The 8,937-nt window shown below is 35.4% G+C and overlaps 1 protein-coding gene across 2 annotated transcripts in view; it reads right to left on the bottom strand.

The window, feature by feature from the left end:
- Positions 1 to 8,534, bottom strand: part of PDE5A (phosphodiesterase 5A) — a 134,156-nt gene extending 125,622 nt beyond the window's left edge. For both annotated transcript variants that reach the window (XM_061993936.1, XM_061993935.1), the window contains exon 1: positions 8,039 to 8,534. The gene's annotated coding sequence lies outside the window, so the exon portion shown is untranslated. The remainder of the gene's footprint in view (positions 1 to 8,038) is intronic.
- Between the last annotated feature and the right edge of the window lie 403 nt (positions 8,535 to 8,937).

The raw sequence follows: 8,937 nt of genomic DNA on the forward strand, positions 1-8,937 counted from the left end.
TTTTAATTTTTAAAGCAAGGAAAGCCTGGAGCAAATTTCTTTCATTTGACACAAGACTAGCAAAAAAGTAAACTGCTGCTATGGTGGAATTTGAGCTTTTTGAGAGATTAAATGACATGGTGCCTGTCGCAGTATACATCAGGTCTCAAGAGCTCATGTCTCATCTATATCTTCTATTCCCCAAGAAAGGTTTTGAGGAGTGTATTCTGCTCCAGTCTGTGCATCATCAGAAACAGTAATTTAATTCACAGTAATTATCACTGTATAATTGCCTAAATAAATTAAAAAAAAAAGTTTAAGGGTCTGCCCTTAAAGTCTCCACACTGTAGAACCCAACACAGTTCCTAGACAGTGGGATTAGTAAAAATTTAAGGAAGACCCTGAAATCATCTTCCAGAAATTTAGCCTTGGGAATTTTGTTTGAAGTGAATTGTTTTTATTCAGTATTCAACACAGAAAATGCATATGTGAGTGGCAGCAGTAATTAAACTGCCATCTGTGATTACAAGTAAAACTGAAGTAATATTTGATAAGCTCAGATGGATAAATACAGCACTTAAAGAAATATTATATTACATGACATGGACTTGAAGCAACCTGATGTGGATGTTAATTATTTTTAGCAGTTAAATTCTGTAATAAAAATAATACTTTTCTGATAACTATGGCTATCTCCACATTCCTGAACTAAATGACCACAACTAAAAGCAACAGAAACGTTTTGGAGCTGTGGAAAGCCCAGTTCAAAATGAGACTCACTACTACACCTGCTTGATACTGTTATTGTTCATAGAATCAAAACTATTAAAATCATCACTATGAGGACTTTAAAGTCAATTAAACCATTCTTGAAGATTTGATCACATTATTTATTTGAGAACAGTGACATTATCAGACCTATGAGGATCTACTGTGAGAATGGCAACTTCACTTATGCCTAAACCCAAAATTTATTGAATAATTGTTTACAAGTTTAAAACAATAGAGAAAATTACTTTCTTTGGAACTAGGAAGGCATAATTTTGTTTAGGATTCTATTTCTTAAAAAAGAGTCATCTCAAACAAATTTTCCTCTTACATTTGATAGGAAAATATCAAACAAGTGTATTAAAAATACTATTCTGTTTAGCATTTTATTCTGCTTTATTTTGTATCATTCTTTTTTATATAGTACATGATAAAGCATCCCCAAGATATTCAGTTGCAGAAATCATGATGACTGGTAAGATGAGAACTTCTGATAAGCTAATTTGGGAAAGTGATATCTGTTATCTTCTTCTGAATGAAAAAGCACACGTCTCTTTTGACGTGCATTTTTGCTATCTGCTGATCTTTGTGTTTAAGAGTGTTTTGGAATAGGGCAGAGCCAAATTAAGATAATTTGAATGAGTAAATTCTCTTGTATCTCTTTAGGAAGTTATAATATGTAGAAGAGCTTCAGTTGCAAGTAATGTCTTATACTTAGAAGGCAAAAATGGAGAAAATAAAAACCCCTATCACATACAGCTTGCTATCTGATTCTCCCCTGCTATGTAGCCAGGCTTCTCTGTGGTAAAAACATAAATGGTAAATGGGTTTTTTCCATAGCGATGCAAAAATGTTGTGAACAGAGGCTGACTGATTCTGTCCTGTGTGATTGGATTGGCAGCCCTCTGGGTATTCTGAGTTCAGGACTGCGAGTTATGAAATGTTTGATGTACAAGCTGACTGAATAAAAGTTGTACTACTCTGAAAAGGACATCTTGGCTCAAAATCTCCTTGCTTACATTTGCATGGATATTAATAACTTGCTAGTCAAATGTGGATATAAAAATGTCAGACGGACTGAACTAGATCAAATATTTCTTTTTGGTTTTGCCCTTTAAATGTTTTATGGTTACTATCACAGGGCTTTCTTCCTCTTCTCTTGATATGTGTTTACTGGTTGTTATGTGGTCACCTTTTTTAAGTACAAGATAAACCCACAAATCATCTAGCTGCTTTTATTGTAATTTATATGAGTGGAGCTGTTGTCTCTGCTTTCACAGATGAAGAAATAGTTTCTAAGTGGGGTGTGTGAAGAACTGCTTTTTCCATTTTTATTTATTTTTAAAATGATACCTCTTAAAAATAGCAAGCTTTCCAGGGTCTAATATCTTTCAGATATGCTAGAAGTTTGAATTAATCCTCTTTAGTTCTGTCTCAAGTCTTAAAATACTAATGTTGGTGTATCTTTAAAATTCTAGATTGTAGCTGTAGTCTTGCCTGTCTTCCATTTTTTTTAAAGAAAGACTTATTCTGATAATGGTTACAAAATCAGTTATATTACAATTTGTTAGTTTTCTTGTATTAATTTTCTCTTATCTCAATATAGTTTTGTAAGTGAAGATAATTGGGAAAGACTTGTTTTGCAGTTACCCAAAGCCTATATACCCTTTTGTCCTCAAATGTAAGAAGTAATAATATGAGAACCTGATATCTGATTGTCTATTGATCTAAAAGGCTTTGAAGGTGAAGTACCCAAGCCTTGCTGGCTCCTAGGCAGTGATGCTGAACAAATAGAGCATTACAAGCAGCATCATACTTTGTTCTCATCAGCTAAGGTTTCAATGTTGTAAAATTATTCCTGCTCATAATATTGTTGTGTGATACTATAATTGTCCAAGAGTTGTCAGCACCCTATGAGCCAACATCTGGAAACAATTAAAATTCTTCCTAAAACATAGGATGGCATAGGGACAACTTTTGCACCTGGAAAGACCAAAAACCTTTCTGTCCTGCCCTGGTAGGGTGATTACCAAGATTACTGGGAGTCTCTCAGGATTCTTCAGGCAGGCTTCCAGTATATACAGCATGATACAGGGCTGCACATATAGTTACCTAAATATTCCATGTGAAAACAATATGCAAGATTCCTCTTCTAGATTGGTTATGTTACAGACTTGACTGCCACTAACCAGTTGTAAAAAGTGACAACTACTTCTGTGTGGATACATTTCACATCTGAAACAGACATGAAACAAAGTAGAATCTACTTGCATGTCTTGAATTTGATTTGTACGTGTGCCTGATGGCTCTTTGACATATGGTATGAATCATAGATAGGATGTCTTGTCACATGTGACATGAATTGTACAGTGGTATTTTTTTTCCATGCTGCTTTTATTCCTCTGTTCAAATGTAATGAGTTTGCTTAGCAGACAACCTAATTTTTCGTCTTTCATTTTTTTCTCTTGTAGCTTAAATTTATTATTCAGTTGTAGTTCAGAACCAAATATTTTAAATGCATGTCACATGGTATGATTTATGCAAGGCATTTGTAGCTGGTTATTGTATATTTTCCACAGAAATTAGGGAAGTTCATTTTAAAATTCAAGACAAACTGTAACTTATCATTAGTACAGTTTCAGAACTCTCACTTTTTTATTAGTATCATAAGTGGCAACTCTCATCAAGCTTCCTTGATTGTCAGGATTCAACTAAGAGACTGCAAGTACACAGTCTAAGAATAGTAAGACAGAATTTATTGCTGTTAGAGAAAATAATTTTAGGCAGATATTCTATTTGATACCAGTAAAATGATTTATAAGCTTCAAAAATGGTTCCTGATAGTTTACTTACATTATGCCAATGAAAAACAAACCAGTGAACTAAAAAAAGGACAGAAATAGATGTAATAGATAATAAATAATATCATTAGATGGCTTTCTGAGATTCTAATGTTACTATGGCCGATGTCTGTGCTGAGTAAGGAGACTGTACATAAAGCAGTGGTATGAGAGATTTGAAAAGAGAGATGTTCAATGTTACGTACCTGGGTGTATGTCTAAATATATATGTACAAACCTATATGTATCTTAGTAGAATTAAAAGATCAAGTCTTGCAGAGAGGCTGTATGTAGGCAGAACCTTGTGATGCTGAAGTTGGTACTTGGGCTAGACCTCAGCAATGTCTACAAATACCTGAAGGAAGGGTGCAAAGATGACAGACAGATTCTTTATCTTTGTGCCCATTGTCAAGACTGGAGGCCATGGGCACAAACTGAATCAAAGGAAGCTCCCTGTGAACGTCAGGAATCACTTTTTTACTGTGAGGGTGACCGAGCACTGATACAGGTTGTGCAGAGAGGTTGTGGAATCTCTATCCTTAGAAATATTCAAAAGCCATCTGGACATGGTCCTGAGGAACTGGCTCCAGGTGAAATGAACCTCCTGAGGTTCCTTCCAAGCCCAGCTGTTCTGCGAAGTTACAGTGAAATGAAACTTCTGCATATACTTCCCTTTTAAGAAAGAAGTGCTTTTAATGCTATTCTGCTATGAAACTACTATGAAATGCATCTGATTATGAAAACCTCTTGCAGGCTAAGTAAAAGCTTATTGGCACTCAATATTAGAGAGAGTTCAGAGATGTCATATTTTCCTATTGTTGTGCCAAAGCTATTAAAGTTGCACCTGAAACTAGCAACTCTAAACAGACAGTCTTCCTTTGGCTTTACTGTAAGAAGGATAAAGTCCTATTCTTCAAAGTCTGTTTATGGATTACATGTTTTAGTTTTAAAAAAATCTGACTCTACACAACTGTTCTTCTTTAACATGTGCAGTTATAACTAGTTTGTGCTCTGTATTTAAAACCAAGTGGAGAAGTCAAAAGTAGAAGTGATACTGGCTTTTTCAGAATGCCTGCAGCTATGATTTTCCACTCAGTAAAGATTTCTTGACCTAAAGGAATGAAGAGTAGGCTCCGATAAGAAGTGATAAGGATCTAGGAAGATTTTAAGACCTGTAGCTCATGACAAACTGAAATCCATTACAAACAGATTTACAGTTAATTCCTTGGCTATGTTCTGATGAGATTTCTGAGGGATTTTTGGTGGTTCAGAAAGAGAACTTAACCTTCTTCATGTTCTATCAGCTATGCAGAGGCAATGGAAAACATTTGTCAAAACAGATGCCAGTACTCTCCCCTGCCATTGAATACACATGGTAAGTTCAAGGTCCAGTTAATGGCAGGTAAGCCAAGAAACATTTGGAGATTTAGTTTAACATTGAATATACCCCAAAGAATACACTATTACAATTCCAGGACTTCTTGGCTGTGGCCAGACTCTGAATACTGCAAGAACAGTCATTTCATAATTTACACTTCCAGACAGAATAAAGAACTGCTGAGGTGCATGAAAATTAAGATGTAACAGTTAACACTGTTTTCAACATTTTTTGAGAAGACATGTTCGACAGCTGGTTCAGTCCAGAACATTTTTTCCCAACACTTCGTGATAGTCTACTATGCTATTCAATTGCTTTTCATATACTACAATAAATATTATCTTTAAAGCACTTATGTATATAGAATATACTAAAAGACTAAATGTGAAAATATCTGCTTTTTCTATTAAAAAATACTGGCACATAAACTAAAGTTTCACAGAACAGTTAGGTAAAATGTGGAAACTATGATCTGTGTTACTGAAGTGTTTGTAATTGGTGGCATGACTACTAAAAGCAAAACAGAGTTGCGGAGATGTCTTACATGCACCCAATAAAACAGATATTGGGATAATTTGTGCTGATTAAGTGATGATGAGAAAAGCTCTTACTGTGATCTAGACAATTCATTGTTTAATAAGCAGATGTTACTTGCCTGAGTTGGAAATATAAACAGAAAAATCTACAAAGTATTTGCAGTAGTGACATCAGTGCTTTATATTGGCTCTAATCAAGATTCTAGTTATTTAATCATGTATTATTCTATCGGTTTTCTTTTTTCTATGGAAGGGTACAGTGCTACCCACTGCAGTTCATTAAGTGCAATATTTTACTTTATTGTGTCTGTCTCTACCTATGTATCCTTTGACTGCATGTTAGGAATTAGGCATTAGAGATAAGTTTGGCACTGTTGAAAGAATAAACAACTGCTTAGTCTTACACACGAGTGCCTGTCATCAGGTTCAGAATGTTTCTCCCCAGTCATACCTCACTGCCCTTTTCTCCCTTCTGCACACTGCAGGGAGTGTATAGCTTCAATTTAAGAGCTAATATGCCTGACAACTGTCAGGCTACCCATATTTACTTTCCTCAGCTTAACGTTAATGACTTCATAAGGTTTAGTTAAGGCTACCAGAGCTGCTCTACTCTTTTCTTTTCCTCTTCTAGAGAGAGAGAGAAATAATCTAGAATTCTTCTAGAATTTCTTGAACCTACAGGATAGATTTTTAAACTGATGAGTGAAAGCCAAGTTACTGTTAAGTGTCTCTTAAGGTCAGCTGTTAAACATCCAGTGCTATTACTTTATTTATTTAGAGATGTAAAGAAGTGTTCACATATGCTATTACCCTGTGTGACTTGCACGCATGTATGGAATGATGGCACGTACTTAATTTATATACCTGTGTTTTAAGATTGGATGTAGAGAGCAAACTTAAAATCCAGCTAGTCTTATAAAGATATTAAATTCTTCCTTCTAAAAATTCTTGTAATCTTTATACAAAAAATTTGGCCAATATGTCACCATTACTTCCTGCAAAGCAGAATTGGGAGATGCATTAAAAAAAGCTGTTTTCTTTTAGGAGTCAGGCACAGAAGATCAGTAGAGCAGTATGCAGATGTTGATATATCTCGTTTGGTAAGAATATTTGACTTTTAAAACACTGTATGTTCTAAATAACTCTGGCATGTGTACGATAAAGTACATAGATATGTGGGAGGTAATCACTGAACACTAAGGATCTTGAGGATCTTCTTGACAGATTACAACTTCCTGTTGCAGCTGTCTTGGGAGGATCATTGTTGCTTGGAATAACCACATTTCCATGCCTCTCTTCTTGACAATACCTGGGATCAATTAAGCTTGCTGTTACCAAAAATCCTATAGACAAGAATATATCTTGAAAACTGCTGCAAGGATCGAAATTGAATAGCAAAGAATTATGATTGCCAAATTTGTTTACATAGATTATTTTTTTTAGCTGAGACTTTCACTGTGTAGTTTTGCACTAAAAAAAGTCATTTCTGGACTGAAGCATTTGGAAATGGTGTGAATGAAAACTAGAAAACAACTCCTTTTCTGTTTTTTTAAACAGAAAAAAAATGGCATTTTCAGAAATGTGTCTAATGAACAAGATATTTCTTGGGGGTTTTTTTGTAACTGCATTCTGTACAGAAAAGAGAAATTATATTTTCCCTTAATACCTCTACAAACCAAGGTTCTACCACTTTAATCTTACAGTGACAACAATATAACATTTGTTGTGGCTATTAATCCTATAAGATTAGATCATTTTGTTATAACCAAAATTTTGCAACCTGCCCACTGTATTGTCCTAGTCAAATTTGTCCTCATTGGACAGGGCTCCACTCTAATCTTGGCTTACTAAGTTTTGTCAGAAAAAAAAAAGATGCCCTCCTGCTTCTTGTTATACAGGATCAATTATAAAATAAGTCAAAGTCTGATGAAATATCTCAGTGAATTCAGCTGTTTACCACAATCATTACTGTTTTTAGGGCATGTTGAAGTTCTAGTGTGATCTCCAGTTCTTTCATAAACAGCATCAATATGCTATGTTTAGCAACTACCTCTTTCTGTATAAAACGGTTTTGGTTTTGTTTTGAAATTTTAAATGTGCTGTGACATTTTAAGTTCCTAAATGTTGTGATTTACTATCTGTTCTTGATAGATAGTGCTGGCATCGTGTGAGGACTGCATTCTAGCTCTCTTCTCTTAGAATACATTCAGTTCTAAGAAAGCAGCATTATTCCTGTGAAAACAGCATTTATATATTTCTCTTGCATGTTTATTCTCAGCATCATCTTACTGGGAACATGTTTAAGCTGCCAAAACATCTTCTGAACTCTGACTGCAAGCCATTCTATAGTCCAAATTTCTCATAGCATATGACTTCAGGTAGGTAGAGTACTTCAGATTCTCTAAGCACATTATCCACTACCAGCTTTACAGTTTTCCGAGCCTTATGACCACTGCATATTTAAAGCACTATTCACTTGTTATGCTTGCCAGATAGTTAGATTGTATAACTTCTAGGCAGTTTGCTTTCAATCTTACCTCAGGATTCACAACCTCATCTTCGTGAGAAGTATTACCCAGGCTCCTTATCCTGAAAACTTGGGTCTTTTTATTTGTTTGATTAATTCCACGGCTTGCAGGCATTCCATCTTTTGTTCAGTTGGTGTTCAATAGGCCAGTGCATGCTTCTGCACAGCTTGGGTTTTCTTTAATCAACATATGGACTATAATATATTATTGTTTTGAATCTGATGTCATGGGAAAAAGTGTTGCTTGACTCGGTATGGAAACTTGCCCAGATACGTTCAAGTTGTTTCTTCCTTGTCTGTAATATCAGCTTGAAACCTCTCACTTGCCTTCTAATGGTTATTCCTGCTCATCCACAGGCTGTTTCCAGTCCAAATATAGTGCTACTTGGTTGAAAAAATATGAGAAGTGGTTCTCTTTTTGGCACACATTTAACAATCCCAACCAAATCCCTTCTCAAATGCCATGGTCCAATTTGTCATAGAAGGTCACAAGCTTGCTAAGGCTGTCCCTCCGGACATTGCAGTGACTTCTGTGTCTGCACAGCTAGAAAAACTCTGCTCAAATCTGGAATGTTTTTCAAACCCTTGTTTTCCCCTCCCTCTGAAGTTGCTATGAGGAAGCAGTGAACTAGGGTACCCTTGTGAAATTCCTCTTGACCTGCAATTTGGAATTTGCAACCAGTTCAGAGCTTTGCCCTATATCAGGGTGCTGTGTTTGAGGTTTTATTTTCACTGGAGGAGCCTTTATTTGGGGTATTTGGGAGTGCCTTTAAAAGCACAATGTGATTTTATTTGCTTGACTGCTTAACTAAAGAATATTAGTCAACGCAAACTAATGTAACTCCACTGATATTAATAGAGCTGAGTTATAACTGAAGAACAAGCCCTTAAATTATTATGCATGCTGAG

The sequence above is a fragment of the Colius striatus genome, chromosome 3 (genome assembly GCF_028858725.1).
Source record: "Colius striatus isolate bColStr4 chromosome 3, bColStr4.1.hap1, whole genome shotgun sequence".
In the NCBI taxonomy this organism is placed as follows: domain Eukaryota; kingdom Metazoa; phylum Chordata; class Aves; order Coliiformes; family Coliidae; genus Colius; species Colius striatus.